The sequence below is a fragment of the Colletotrichum fioriniae genome, assembly GCF_027942845.1.
Source record: "Colletotrichum fioriniae strain IMI 355084 chromosome Unknown scaffold_6, whole genome shotgun sequence".
In the NCBI taxonomy this organism is placed as follows: domain Eukaryota; kingdom Fungi; phylum Ascomycota; class Sordariomycetes; order Glomerellales; family Glomerellaceae; genus Colletotrichum; species Colletotrichum fioriniae.
In genome coordinates, this window is record NW_027076842.1 from 126,526 (window position 1) to 144,458 (window position 17,933).

Consider the following 17,933-nt stretch of genomic DNA (forward strand, 5'->3'; position numbering starts at 1 on the left):
AATTAGTTTTTTTAATCTTTAATTTATCTACGTTCTTTTTTTATATATTAATATATAAACTTAAAATTTAAAAAATATTTTCTTTTAGATTTTTTCGGAGTTTTATTACGTTTATTACTACTTTAATAACTTATAATCCTTATTATATTTTTTTTATATACTATTAGTTAGTATTTATAGTTTAAGTAAAACAGGGGATTTTTTTTATACTTTTACTAATTATATTATTATATACGAATTAGGCTATTAATAATAATATTACTCAATTATTTTAATTGTAGTTTATATAATAATAGAGGTATATTTTAAAAATTTAATTAATTCTTTTTATTTATTTATTAGTTTATAAATAGAAAGTAGTTAATAATTTATAATTTATATTAAGTTACGAAATTAGGGAATCTCTAAAACTTTAAAATAAATAGAGTACTTTTTATTAAAAAATAATTTCCTTTAGTATATTATAAATAGTAATAATATTTTTTAAAAAACGTATATATTAATTTTTTTTATATTATTAGCTTTTTTATAAGGTATAAAATGAGCGAACTTAGTGAGTTAATTAATTATAATTAAAATATTATTATATTATATATTTATAAGTAGTTTTTTAGATTTTAATAGTTTAATAATAAAATTTTATAAAATTAATTACTATATTTTTATAAGTAATTATAATAGTTATAGCTCGTTATATAGTTTATACGGGCTATTCTTATTTTTTTATAAATTGTATAATTTTTAATTACGTTAATAACTTTAGTACGTATAATAAATTTATTATAATATTATTAGATTTATTTTTACGTTTTAATAACTCCTTAATAATCGTATATAAGTATATTATAAATTTTTATAATAAGCTTAGGGGTTATTTTTTTAGTTAGGCTAGTATTAATTTTTTTTAGCTATTATAAAACGTTTTATAGTTAGTATAAAGCTACTATTTTTTCTTTTTTTTAAAAATAACTTACGTTTTTTTAAAAACTATAATTTTATAATTAAGTTTTTTTATTAAAAGCGTTTACTTTACTATTTTTTTAAACCTTTTTAATAAATAATTTAGAAATTATACTTAGATAAGAACTCGCTCTATTTAACTTATTATTTATTTAGATTTTTTATTTATTATAAAGTTTATAAAGTTCTTATAATTTATATAAACTATAACTTTATATTTAGTTTTAAATAATTATAATTTTTATTTTTTAAAAATACTTTAATAATAGTTATTAATTCTTTATTATAAATTTACTAATTTAATTCTATTCTATAAAATACTTTAAAATAAAAAGTAATATAAATAAAGTTTTTTTTTATTTATTTTATTATTTTAGAACTACTTTTTATAATAAAGTCCGAAATATCGGTCTCGACTTTAAAAAAGTTTTTTAAGGTCTAGGATTATAATAATTAATTTAAAAAATAATTAGGTCCTTAATTTTAATAAATACTTTTTCGTATTTAAAGTCCTAAATAAATAAATTATTTTTTTTATATTAAGTTATTAAAAAAGTCTAATAATACTAATATAGTTTTTAAAAAATTATTAATAAAAAGTTAACGAATCCTAAAAAATCTTTATATATCCTTAACGTTTTATAATATAAACTAGTCCCTAATTATTTCTATTTTTTAATACTTATATATAGATTTGTCCTAGTATTATAATATATTTAAAGAAGTCTACTTTTTAAATATAGAATTTATATTTAAAGGGTTCGGTATATAATTTAACGTTTTAAAGTTTTTAAAATATTATATAAATATACTTTTTATATATTTTAAAGTTAGAAAAAAAGATAAGAACATCGTTAATATAAATAATAATAAAAATATTAACGTATTCCCGGAGTATATAATTAATTATTATTTAAAAAGTTATTAAAATATTAATAAGTCCGAAGGGTATAACGAGATACTTAAAGAGTTTTTTACGAGTTTAAAATATTATTTTTTATTTATCTCTTTTTTTAATTCGAATTTAGTTAAATACTTTTTTAAAATTTATTATAATAAACTAGTTAGCTTTATAAAATAGATCCCTAAATTTAATAATAAATAATAAAAAATAATAATTCTTTTTTATAATTTTATTAAGTTTTTTTATAGTTAATAATAAGTCTTAGTTAATATAAAAAATAAAAAGTAATTTAATAAGGGATTTTAAGGGTTAAATATATCCTTTCTCAAGTTTTTTTATTAATATATTTGTTAAAATAGTCTTATTTTTTCTTAGTTTATAAAGTATATAAGGAAGAATCTAGGTTATATTTTTTTTTAAATTCGATCTCTATATCCTAATTATTATATTTTAATAATCCTATTTTTTTTAAGTTTTATAAATAGTTTTATATATTTCTAATACTTTTTAAATATAGTTTAGAGTCGTTCTAATTTTTTAATTATTTATATTAAATATAAACTTCTTAAAATTCTTTATTATTCTAATAAAAGCTATATATCATAATAAGAATTATAATAAATTTATTTAAACCCTTTTTTTTAGTTATTTAATAATTAAATTTATTTATTAGACCTAGCTAGTAGTTTAATTTATTTATAAGTTATGTTTTCGTAACTACGAGATTCCTAGGATAATATCGATATTTCTAATTTTTATAATATTATATTATAATTAATTTTTATAATTATTAATATATATCGAGAAGTATATAGTTTTTTTAATTAATATATCCGTTATTATAATTAATTCTTTCTCTTTTACTATTTATAATTAATATAAGTTATTTTTTTATATTTATAATAGGTTAAGTTTATTTACTATTTTTAATAATATAAAACTTCTTTATACGCTATTATTAATTATAATACGTAGTTATTATCCGCATATAATAAGTTTAATTAATAAGTATACGTTATATTATTATTTAGTTATATATAGGAATTTATTTTTTAATATTTATTTTTTTGTTATTCTTTTATAATTAGCTTTTTTAGTTTTTTTAATATTCTATTTTTTTAATTATTTTTTTTTATTTCGTTTATTTTTATTATTCTCTTTAGGCTCGTATTTTTAAAAAATATAATAAATCTAATACTAGTTATACTTATAATTAGTTTATATTATATTATTATTATTTTAATACTATATAGGGAAGTCTAGACTTAGTCTAAATATTACTTTATAAATCTTATTAAAATATATAATTATTTAATTTAATAACTAGTCGTTAATATAAATATCTTTAATAAGTTAGTTATTATATTTTTGTAAATAAAAATAATTATTTTTTTTTAAATAAGAGGTATTAAAAGTATTTATTATTTAAATATTCTACTTAAAATAATTCCTTATAAAATATATCTTTAGTATTAAATAAGGAGCTATTTCCCTTTATTTAGGGTATTATAAAAACTTTTTTAAGTTCTATTATTTTATAAAACTATAATATTTATTTATTATTAAATAAGTTAATATTTTTGTATTAATTCTTATTAAAATCTTTTTTAAAACTAGTATTATTAATATTAAGATAGGATCTATAACTAATTCCTATTTAAGTATGTTATTAAATAATATTATAAAGTTTATCTAAGTTATATAATAATCTTTTATTAAAAAATAAGATTACTAAAACCTATATAAAGTTCTTTATTAAGTTAGAAATTAATCTTTTTTTTAACTTCTTTAAAATTAAGGTCTAGTTTTTTTATTTATTTTAATTCTATTTTTACGTAATAAGTCCCTAAGTTATTTTTTTAATTTTATAAATAAATTTCTTATTATTATTTTCTTATTTTATTATATAAATAGACTTAGTCCGAATTTTTTTTTATATCAGGGGCCTTTTTTTTTAAACTTAAGAAGTTATTTTTTTTATACTTATTTAAAGTTTTTTATATAATTCTTTTTTTTAAAAAAAATAAAGGGTATTTTTTTATAATAAGGTCCGTATTATAACCTAATAAATATAATAAGGCTAGGGGCTGCCCTATAAGACTTACAATAGCTACTATACTATATATATAAAAAAAAATAAACCTAGGATAACTCCTCTCGGGATAGAAGAATTATAAATAAGTTATATAATTATAATTATATAATAAAATAAAAAACGGATACTTATATAAAAGTAAGATAGATAATTATATATAAGTAGGACGGATAACTATTTAATAAATAGTTAAATAATTATAAATAATAGTATTATAAAAGATATATTTATAAATAAAACTTATATATAATATAGATTTAAACCGGGTTTAAAAAATAAATTTTTTATAATTTTTTTTAGTAATTAACTTAATATTAAATCTTATAATCGCTTTTAACTATTTTTTATTAAGAAACCCTTTTAATAAAATTATAATTAATTACTAAAACTTTATTTATTTTATAATTTATAAATATAGCTTTAGGGAAGCTATTTATAATTACGATATTATTTATTTAATATTTATAGTTTTAATTTTTATTAATATACTTATTATAACTAACTAACTATAATATTTTAATTATTCTTATTTAATAAGTTTATTTTTAAAAAAAACTAATTAAATAGTATAAATAATATTTTCTTATATTTTAACTAAATTACTTACTCCCGGGCTTTTTTTATTTTTTTCTAAATAACTTATTTAAAACTTAGCTAAAGAAATAAAAACGGCCTTAATAAACGTTAATTTTAATAATAAGGTTATACTTAAAAAAAAACTTATAAATAACTCTAAAAAAGAGTTAAAAAAAGAGATATAGATATTATTAAAATATAAACTATATATAACGAAATTATAAATAAGCTTTAGAACTTTAAAATTATATTTTAATAGTTTAAAAAATAGCCCTTAGTATATTTAAGCCTTAAAAAAACGAAATTATTTAACTTAGGGAATAAGAAGTAAGTATTAATATTTAAGCTTTTTTAAAAAAGAAGTTAATACCCTCTAAGCCGTTATTAATATTATTAATACCCTTTTTTAAAAAGAATAATAAAAGCTTAAACTTAATATACTTATTACTTATAATAATACCCTAAGTACTCTTAAAAGATTTTTAATTTAAATTAAAAACTATTAAAACTTTTATTATAAAGACTTTATTAATAAAATTAACAAAGTTATATATATTATTAACTTTTTTTAAGGGACGAGTTTTTAAATAGTTTAAACTAATTTAAAAAGAATATTTTAATAAGGAGACTTTTAATAAATATTTTATTAAAATACGTAATATTTATTATAAATTTAGTAGATTTAAAGAAGTTCTTAGGTCCTTATTCTAAGATTTTAATAAAAAAATAATAAGCTAAACGTAACTTAGCGTAGCTATAATAAACTAAATTAATAAAAAAATTACTTTACTAAATTTAGATATTTTAGTACTTAATTAAACTTTATTAATAATATTAAAATATTTATATTTTATTAAAGATTAAAAGACGAAGTTAAGGATAAACTAATTAAGTTTAATAAACTAAACAACTTCTTTTAATATAGCGAACTCGTTATTAAAATTAATAACTAACTTTATAAATATAAAAAAAAAGAAAAACGACCTAATATAGGACGTAAGTATTAATAATAACCCTAGTACAGTTTTTAAATAAACTAAAAAAACTTATAATAATTAAAATAATAATTAATAAAATACTATTTATAAATAATATAACGGTTTTATAGACCTTAGTATTATAAAAAAAGAAAATAATTATATAAAAAAAGACTTTAAGTACTATAACTATAATAAGCTAGGATATATAGCTAGAGATTATTAATAACTTAAGCGTATTTAATACTAATTTATCCTAGAAAAACAAATTAATATTACTAATAAAAAAAATCCCTTACAAATAACTTTTTTAAATAGCTTATTATAATAATAACTACTTTATTTATTAAAATAATAAGGAATAAACTAGTTAATATCTTAAAAAACCTAAAAATAATAAATAATTAGGATATAATACCCCTCTATTACTTATTAAAACGCTAACTATTATAACTAAAAAAAAATTATTTTAGTATATTAACTAAATACCTTCGAAAATAATAACTTTAAATATATCGCTATATTTTTTTTAAATTTATAAGAATATAAAAAAAAAGGCTAAAACGGACCCTATTATAAAGGATACGCTTTATTTTTTTTAAAAAAAGAATTATATAAAAACTCTAAGTAAGTATAAGGGAGTAATTTTTTAAGTTTAAAAAAAGAGGACTTAATATAAAAAAAATTATAAATAATCTCGTTTATATAATATAGTAAAATAATAAATAAAAACGACCCTTTAAATTTAGAAGACCTAATTTAAAAAAAAGTCCTGACTAAGTTTATTTATATAATAAGATAAGAGGATGGTAATAAAAAAATTTATTTATAAAATTAAAAAATAATTTAGAAACTTATTATATAAAAATAAAATTAAAATAATTAAAAAACTAGACCTTAATTTTAAGGAAATTAAAAAAAAGAATTGATTTTTTAATTTAATAAAGAACTTTATACGGGCTTTAGTAAACTTATTTTTAATAAAGAATTATTATATAATTTAGATAAACTTCGTAACGTTACTTAATAATATATTTAAATAAAAATAAGTTATGGATTTTATTTTAATATTAATTATATTAATTTTAAAGAGGATTTTAATAAAAATTAATATAAAGATATTAACCTATTTAATAATAAATAAATATTATAATTTTATAAAATAATAGAACTTAAAAAAGTTTTTATAATACCTTAAGTAAAAAGAAATAGCTCTTTATTTAATACTAAAAAATATATTTTATAAAGAATTATTTTAAGTAAAGTACTTAAATAATAAATATTTTTTAATACTTTTTATTTAAAAAGGATAGCTATTTTTATTTATAAAAATATAATAACTAACTTATTAAGGATATTTATATTAACGATTAATTACTAAACTAAACGATTTTATATTTTAATAAGATTTATAAAATAATATTCGGACTAAGTTTAGACTTTTCTATATAATATTAGAATAATAATAATATAATATAAACCGATTATAAGTATAATTAATATTAAATTTATTATATTTTTTAAAATACGAGTTTAAAGAGAATAATAAAAAATAAATAAAATAAAAAAGAATAATTAAAAAAAATAAAATATTAAAAAAATTAAAAAAAGCTAATTATAAAAGAACGATAAAAAAATAAATATTAAAAAATAAGTTCTTATACATAACTAAATAATAATACGACGTATATTTATTAATTAAACTTGTTATATATAAATAATTACTACGTATTATAATTAATAGTAATATATAAAAAAAGTTTTATATTATTAAAAATAATAAATAAACTTAACTTATTATAAATATAAAAAAAATAATTTATACTAATTATAAATAATAAAAAAAAAGAGTTAATTATAATAATAAATATATTAATTAAGAGACTATATACTTTTTAATATATATTAATAATTATAAAAATTAATTATAGTATAATATTACAAAAATCGGAGATATTAATATTATCCTAAGAATTTCGTAATTATAAAAAATATAACCTATAGATAAATTAGATTACTAGCTAAGTCTAATAAGTAAATTTAATTACTAAATAATTTAAAAAAAAGGGTTTAAATAAATTTTTTTATAACTCTTAAAAAAAAATATAATATATAGCTTTTATTAAAATAATAAAAAGCTTTTAAGAAGTTCGTATTTAATATAAATAATTAAGGATTAAAATAATTTTAAACTATATTTAAAAAGTATTAGAAATATATAAAACTATTTATAAAACTTAAAAAGATAAGATTATTAAAATATAGTAATTAAGATATAGAAATCGAATTTAAAAAAAGAATATAATTTAAGTTCTTTTTTATATACTTTATAAACTAAAAAAAATAAAACTATTTTAATAAATATATTAATAAAAAACTTAAAAAAAGATATATTTAACTCTTAAAATCTTTTACGAAATTACCTTTATTTTTTATATTAACTAAGACTTATTATTAATTATAAAAAACTTAACGAAATTATAAAGAAAAAATTATTCTTTTTTATTACTTATTATTAAACTTAAAAATTTATTTTATAAAACTAACTAGTTTATTATAATAGATTTTAAAAAAGTATTTAATTAAATCCGAATTAAAAAAAAGAGATAAGTAGAAAATAGTATTTTAAACTTATAAAGGACTTTTTAAGTATTTTATTATATTTTTTAGACTTATTAATACTTTAATAACTTTTTTAAATAATAGTTAATTATATACTCTGGGAGTTTATTAATATCTTTATTATTATTTATATTAATAATATTCTTATTTTTTCTTAACCTTAAGATATATAAAAAGTATATTTATATAATATTTTAAAAAATTTTAAGACTCTAAATTATATACTAAACTCTTTAAATATAAATTCTATATTTAGAAAATAAACTTTTTTAAATATATTATTATATTAAAATAAATTTATATATAAGTATTTAAAATAGAAGTAATTAGGGACTAGCTTATATTATAAAATATTAAAAAATATATAAAGACTTTTAGGTTTTATTAACTTTTATTAATAATTTTTTAAGGACTATATTAATATTATTAAACTTCTTAATAACTTAATATAAAAAGATAACTTATTTATTTAAAACTTTAAATATAAAAAAGTATTTACTAAAGTTAAAAAATATAGTTATTTTTAAATTAGTTATTATAATTTTAAACCCCTAAAAACCCTTCGAAATTAAAATTAACGTTTTAAACTTTATTATAAGAGCGGTTTTAAAATAATAAGATAAATAAAAAAAAGCTTTATTTATATTATTTTTTATTTTAAAATATTTTATAAAGCGGAATTAAATTAATAAATTTATAATAAAGAATTAATAGTTATTATCGAAGTATTTTTAAAAAATAAAGATTATAACTATTTAGAACTAAGTATAAAATTACGGTTTATATAGATTATAAAAACTTAGTAAATTTTATAATAAATAAGAATCTAAATAAATAATAAATTAAATAAAATAAGTTCTTATTTAAATATAATTTCTAAATTATTTATTAAAAAAGTTTAGAAAATAATAAAGTAAACAGTACTTAGTAAAAGACCTAATTATAAAATTATAATTCCCGAGGAAACGTAAATTATTTTTTTAAAAAAAAAGGGATAGTAGCTTTATACTAATTATAAAACTTCTTATAATAATTAGAAAAACTAATACTAACCTAATTAAAAAAAATAACTCCTAAGCTTATTTTAGAAATTTATAATATACTTATATATAGTTATTAAAGAGTTATTAAAATATAAAAACGGATTTATTAATATTATAATAAATCTATTATACGTATTAAAATTATTAACGTAATTAAAAACTGCGCGATTTATAAAAAAAAATAAGAATAACTTGTATAAACTATATAATAAACTATAACTATTATAACTACTTATAAAAATCTAGTAATCGATTTTATAAGACTTTATTATTAAATTATTAAAATTTAAAGAACTATTTATAAATATATAATACGATAATATCCTAGTTATAGTTAATTAACTTATTAAGTTCGCTTACTTTATACTTTATAAAAAAAGCTAGTAATATAAAGGAATTAGTATATACGTTTTTTTTAAAAAATATTATTATTACCTACGGTATACTAAAAAAATTATTTTTAATAAAAGTACTCTATTTATTTTAAAGTTTTAAAAATCCTTAATTTCGTAACTTAATATAAATTATAAATTATTAACCGCTTTTTATTTATAAACTAATAGTTAAATAAAAAGAATTAATTAGATTCTTAAAATATACCTCTATTATTATATAAACTATAATTAAAATAACTAAGTAATATTATTATTAATAGCTTAATTCGTATATAATAATATAGTTAATAAAAGTATAAAAGAATTCCCTGTTCTATTTAAATTACGAATACTAGTTAATAATATATAAAGAAATAAAATAAAAGCTATAGGTTATTAAAATAATAATAAACGTAACAAAACTTAAAGAAATTTAAAAAAAATATTTTTTAAATTTTAAATTTATATACTAATATATAAAGAAAAAACGCGGATAAATTAAGGATTAAAAAAATTAACTTTAAAAAAGGGGATAATACTTATCTCTTTTACTATAATATTAAAATAAAATAACTAAATAATAAACTAAATTATAAAAAACTTAAACTTTTTAAAATTATTTAAAAAATCTTAAACGTTAATTATAAACTAAAACTCCTAAACATAATAAAGTATTATTTAGTTTTTTTATATTTTACTTTTTAAACTAATATTTAAAAGTTTATATATAAAAAATTATATTATTATAAAACCTAACGAATTAGAATATAAAATTAAAAAAAATTATTAATTATAAGGTTAAGAATAAAATATAAAAATTCTAATTAAATAAAAAAACTATAGATATAAAAAAAAATATATAAGACCTTATTATAAACTTCTAGAATTCTTAATAATTTCTTAAGGAATATTAAAATTAAAATTAAAATTAAAACTCCTAATTATTATAACATCCTAATTAATAACCCTAAAAATATTATTAGCTTATATTTTATAAATTATTAATAAAATATTTTTTAGTATTTTTAAAAAATTCCTTTAATATAATATAACTCTTTTTAAATATTATTTATTTTTTAAATATAAAGACGTTTTAGTTTAGATAACGATTTATTTAACTTAGCCTAAGCCCTTTAATAAGCCTTAGTTTTTTTTATAACTTTATAGCCTTTTTTTTAAAAACGTAACTCCTTTATTTATTTTTTATAATTTAACTAATTAAATTCTATTACTAAATAATTAATTATACTAAATTAGCCTAAATTATTAAATAAGGACTACGATTACCTATAAATATAAATAGTATTAATAAAAGTATTATATAATATATTTAAATAATAATATATTTTATAAATATTAGAATTAAAAAAGGACTAAATATTAAATACTACGCGAGCAATAATTTAAATAAAATATTATTTTTATACTTTTATTAAAAAAAATAAATAATATATAATAATTTATAATAAAATATAACTACTTAAAATTTTAATTTTTTTAATTCAACTTAATATTATATTAGTATATTTTTTTAATAAAATAAACTTAATAATTCCCTAACTTAAGAATAAATAACCTACTTATAAGCTTAAAAGATTAGATTTTTAAAAAGAGAAACTAATATTATAACTTAATAAATATAATAAAACTAAGGGCCGCCTTATAAAACCTATAGTAATTATTATACTATATATATAAAAAGAACGAACTTAGGATAACTCCTCTTAGGATAAAAAGAATTATAAATAAGTTATATAATTATAATTATATAATAAAATAAAAAACGGACGTTTATAAAAAAAATAAAATAAATAATTATATATAAATAGGACGGATAACTATTTAATAAATAGTTAAATAATTATAAATAATAATATTATAAAAAATATATTTATAAATAAGATTTATATATAATATAAATTTAAGCCGGGCTTAAGAATAGACTTTTTATAACTTTTTTAATAATTAACTTAGTATTAAATCTTATGATCGTTTTTAATTATTTTTTATTAAAAAACTTTTTTAATAAGATTATAATTAATTATTAAAGCCTTATTTATTTTATAATTTATAAATATAGTTTTTAAAGAAGCTATTTATAATTACGATACTATTTATTTAATATTCGTAACCTTAACTTTTTATTAATATACTTATTATAACTAGCTAACTATAATAATCTATTTTAGTTTTTTTTTATATTTTTTATAAATTTAAGAAAATATAATAATATATTTAAAGTTATTATTTTTAAGAGGTATTTAGTTAATATATTAAAATAACCTCTTTTTTAGTTATAATAACTAGTGTTTTAATAAGTAATAGAATAGTACCGTATCCTATTTATCTATTGTTTTTAAGTTTCTTTAGATACTAATTAATTTATTCTTTACTATTTTAATAAATAAAATAGTTATTATTATAATAAGTTATTTAAAAAAGTTATTTATAAAGGACTTCTTTATTTATAATATTAACTCGTTTTTTTTTAAAATAAGCTAGTATTAAATACGCTTAGTTTATTAATAATTTCTAGCTATATATCCTAGCTTATTATAATTATAATATTTAAAGTTTTTTTTTAATAAGGTTATTTTTTTTTAATAATACTAAGATTTATAAGTCCACTATAATAATTAATAACAGTTATTAAAAGTTAATATTTTTTTTAATATTAAGTTTAAGTTAATTATTTTATATATTCTAACCCTTATATTTAAGGTATTATTTATAAAATCGGTTATTAATTTTAATTATTATATTTATATATTCGTAGAGCTTATTAAGTTGTTTTTTATATAAAAGTTCGTTTTTAATTTCTTTTTTTAGGCCGTAATAGAATAATATTATAAGTACTTCGTTACTTTAGTTAAGTTTAGAAGCGATTTATTAGAATTCCGAAGCGTACTTATTAATAAACCTTTTTTATTTAAAGTTTACGAGTTTTTTATTTAATAACTTATTTTTTTATTAAGATTACTAAAGGTTTTTTAATTTTTTTTTAAATTTAGTATAGTTTATAAAAAATCTTTTTAATATTTTTATTTTATATATAATAATTATTTTTAAAATACTCTTTTATTAAGGGTTTAAACTAAGCGAGGGCGTCCTTTTTTAAAAAAGAGGTTATATAGTAAATTTTATTTATTTTAGTAATAAAAGAGGTTTTATAATAGTATAAATAGGCCTTAGTTTAAGTAAGGAATCCTTAGAGTATGTCCGGGGACCTATTATAGGGTTCTAGTTTAAGGTACTTAGTTCTAAGTATTAAAAGAGGTCGGGGTATTATAAACTAAGTATAAAGCTATTTATTCTTATTTTTTAAGTTTAAGTATTATATTATATAATTATTAAATAATAAGTATAATTACTTTAATAAGCTACCCGGTACTATTATTATTAATAATTAATATATTTATACTATTTAGTTAGTTTTCGTAAAGTAAATTTATTAAATAGGAGTAATTAAAGTATTATAGCTAGTTTATTATAGTAAGTATATTAGTAGAAGTTAAGGTTACGATAATTAAATAAATAGTATTATAGTTATCAATAGTTTTTTTAAAATTATATTTATAAATTATAAAGTAAATAAGGTTTTAGTAATTAATTATAGTTTTATTAAGAGGGTTTTTTTAATAAAAATAGCTAAAAAATAATTATAAAATTTAATATTAAATTAATTATTAAAAAAAGCTATAAAAAGTTTATTTTTAAACCTAGCTCGAGGCTATATTATATATAAGTTTTATTTATAAATATATTTTTTTATAATATTATTATTTATAATTATTTAATTATTTATTAAATAGTTATCCGTCCTATTTATATACAATCGTCTATTTTATTTTTTTTATAAGTATTTATTTTTTTATTTTATTATACGATTATAATTATGTAATTTATTTATAATTTTTTCTATCCTAAGAGGAGTTATTTTAGGTTTATTCTTTTTATATATATAGTATAGTAGCCGCTATAGGTCTTATGGGGCGGCCCCTGGCCTTATTATGTTTATTAGGTTATAATATAAAGGTATTATTATTATCCTAAAAACCCCCTTTAAAAAAAATCTACTAATAAAGAGCTTTTAGGCCTTATTAAGTAAGAAATAATTAAATTTATTTAACTTAGCCCTAAGTATAATAATATAAAAATATTTAAGTCCTAATTTATTAATAAAATTAAAAACCTAGGCTTTAGCCTTATTAAAAAAATCTTACTTAATTATATATAAAAAATATAATAATATCTTTACGTAATTATTAATAATCTAAAAAACTAACTAATAACTAATCCTTATATTAGCCCTAACTTTATTTTAAAACGGTTATATTATTTAATTGCAAAATATTATTTAGGTATATATTTAATTAAATTAACCCTTTTATTATAAAGTTTTTACTTAACTACTAGCTCGGATTTATTATTTATACTTTAAAAAATACGGTTCTATATATTATATAACTATTATATAGCCTCGTAAAATCTAATATTTATTAATAAGTAACGTATAATAAGTATTATTTAAAAATATTCTATATAATAATATCTACCTTCGACCTATACTTATTAATTTTAATATACAAAAGCGGATTATTTAGTATGATTAAAATATAAATTAATAATATAATTAGTTTATTAAATAAGACTTTTTATTAAAAAAAAAGAGACTAAGCTTAAGCATATTAAACTACTAGTTAAATTAAAATAGCATTTCTTAACTAATAAACTACTTATTTTTTAATAATAAAATCGTCTTATTAAAGGGTAATAATATAATATTTAGATAAAAGAACTAAGAAAAAAAAACTAAAATAAATTAATTTTTTAGTATTAAATATAAAATAATAATTTATTAAATAACGAGCTCAAAATACTTATATTATATTAATTTACTAACTAAAAATAGCTTTTAATATATTATTTACTACTTAGTATTAAATAAATTTATTATTTACTAATTATATTACCCTAAATTAATATATTAAATAATAAATAAACTACTTAGACTAAGGCCTTATATTTATATTATTAAACCTAACTATAACTAAACTCTTTGTTTTTATAAATAAGTTATTTATAAATAATACTAATTATACCTCATAACTAAGTTATATTATTATCCTTATATAAAAAAAATAAACTAATAAAAAGCTTTATAATTCGTAATAATATTATTTATTATAGTTTTATAAAAAATAAAAAGATTATTTAGAGCGTATTAATATTAGAAGTTTATAAAATAATTATAAGCGTTAACGTTACTTATACTATTTTAATTATATTAAACTTTATTACTAAATAACTTAACGTTCTAAAAACCCTTATTATAGTTTATATAAACTCGTACTTATTATATAAATACTTTATTAAACTAAGTATTATAAAAAAAAGCACTTTATAATTAATATTATAATATTTTAATAATTATATAAATAATATAAGCTTTATAAAATTTATTAAATTAGTAATAATAATAACCTAACTAATAAGTTTATAAAGAGCATATTAAATAAGTCCTTTAAGTAGTTCGTTAGTAAAAGAACTATTATAATTAAAATAAAAAAAATAAGTAATATATAATTAAAATAATAATATATTATAAGTAATAAGTTATTTAGTAAATATATATACTTCTTAAGTTTTAGTTTAAAAAAGAAATATACGTATTTAAAATATAATTAAATTAATAAAAAGCTCTTTTTTAATTATACTAAATTCTTTAATTTTTTAAAAAGTTTAAATAATTAAATTATATAAATTATAAAATTATAAAATAATTAAAAAAATAAGATATTAAAAATTTTATACGTACTTTATAATAAAAAATTATATTAAAATTTTAATATATAGTTTTTTAACTTTTTTAAATAAAATATTTATAATAAATTTTATAGCTATATTACTAGCTTAAGAATTAACCCTATTCTACTCTTTTTTATTATAAAAATAAAAAAAATAAATTTAAATAAATAAATAAATAAGTAATTAAATAAATAATTAGGGCCCGTATTAACGGACTTTTTTTACTTATTTATATTTATAAAAAAAATCGCGGGCTCTATTTATAAACTTCCTCCTTTTTATATACTTAATAAATAATTCGTTATTATTAACCTCGTTGCGACTAAAAGGTCTGACCTACTTTACGTGTATACCAACAATGGGAGTTTTCCTAGAGATCTCGCCTTCACAAATTCCTACTACCCTCGGTCCAGGATCCCTTCCAATCGAACACCCAATCGCCAAGCGCATTCTCGATGCAAGCGGACTGCCTGTAACCTACATCAACTCCGGAGCAACTTTCATGGACAACTTTTGGATTCAAATCAAGTCAGTCGTGGCAAAGAAGACGCTGATCTGGCCAGAGCATCGTGTGCCCTTTGTGGACCCTCGTGACATCGCAGAGGTTGCGGGCAGACTGTTCTTGTCCAATAATGCGAAGCACATTGGTGCATTTCACACAATGAACAATGGTCATGACTGGCTCACGTTCGAGGAGGTGGCGGCTATGTTGTCCGAAGTACTGTGTGAACCAATTGCGTACGATGGAAGCCTCGAGGCATTTTCCGCTTTCTATGGATCTGTTATGGGACCTCATTTGGTGCAAGCCATGTGGAACTTTTTCAAGTATGAAGAAGCTCATGAGGAATTTTGGTCCCTGAATAACTTTGCGGAGAGGACCCTTGGTAGGAAGCCTACAACTGTCAGAGATTGGCTGGAGGAACACAAGGCTGTATTGAAGAAAGGCACCGGAGATGTCCCTTGGGCTTCAAAAGCGTAGAACAATTTGTGTCGCATGATAAATCGTTCAGTTTCAAGAGTGCCAGTAAATGAACAACCTAATTCGCTATCCATAGCAATGATTCTATTACACGGGCTTCAAGGTCCCAACGCCCCCTGGGTTGCATCTCTCTCGCCATTGACCAGCTTCGGAATTCAGCAAACGGAGGAAATAGCCGTCATATCATAGGGAGAAACAAAGAATGCAATGTTCAAGCTGACTTCCAAAAGTCCACTACTCATACGAAACAAGACCTGCACAGACACACAAACGCTGGTTCACATCGATATTTGCGGTGATCGGATGATCTGAGAGGGTCAGGCTCTCTCGATCCAACGATAGCATTGAGCGACTGGAGGGGAGGTTTGAAAAGTGCGGGTAGAGAATGCTCCCCTTTAACGTAGGCGGTCTTCGCTGCGTTCCCGCCTGTTATACGACTTTGATCGAATACCCGTAGATGGGTGCCACATGTTGAGAGTTATCTCAATTGGACGTGATTAGTCCTACTGCCAAATGCGACATGTTCTCAGCTCTTATATTTCCAATGGCCAAAAAATGAGCGAAGTTGAACTATGAGATCGCTCGGGACGTGTCGCTAACATTGATTCATGCATATGAGAGTCTATGACCATCCACGATTCAGGGCTAGTAGGCACGCGTCCCCATCATAAGCCAATGTTTTGGTTTGCTCCTGAGTTGCAGGGAGCACACGGCACTGCAGACAAAAGGTCCAAGTCGTTGTTCATGAAAATGCAAAAGCAGCTGATTGATTGGTGGGGTTAGATTCGATCAGCCCAGACACTTGACAAAAAGGGACTTGAGAAGCTCAACGGCAGGCAAAACCCCGACGCCCGCTGCATCAATCGCAAAAGGGCGTCAAATCAGCCTTGACTAGCACGTCAAGAGATATTGCTAGAGCCTCATCATGGCCTACTTTATTAGCAATCCGGACTCGGGAGGGAAGGTTGGGGCGCCGGTACGCTAGCAAATAAGTGGACTGAGTCACACTGGGCCGAGTTAACTCAATAATCGTGGGATAGAATGGCGGGGAAAAGCGTTCCCGCCCCGGCTGGGTTCCGCTGGGGAACTAATCTTGGGGCCGAGTTCGGAGACCATCGACTAGGGACGGACGATCCCAACCGCGGTGAATTACCTATAATAGTGAGAATGCCCTTTGATCCGCAGCTGAGAATGGCAGTTATCTGCGACTTTATCATTTTTCGAATGAGAGCGCCTTTAAAGTCTCATCTTTTCAAAAGAATCCTTTCATTGTCGATTCGTTGCTCCTGGAGGTTTGGCCTCTTCCCCTTGCAGTCTACAACCGCACTCTCGAAACCGTTCTTCCCGTCCGAATTTCGCAGAATGGGTGAAAAGTCAGAAGCTTTGCCCAATGAGCCGCCGACACCAAAAATATGCAATACACCTCGAGAACACTCTTACAATACCGAGACGAGCACTGAGAGGATGGCCACTCACAGCAGCATCGAGGGAAGCGTGTCGCGACCAAGTTTAGTAATCGATACGCCGCCAGATGGAGGCGCTAGAGCGTGGATGGTAGGTAGGTAAAACTCAGCAACGCGCAAATGTTGTACCAA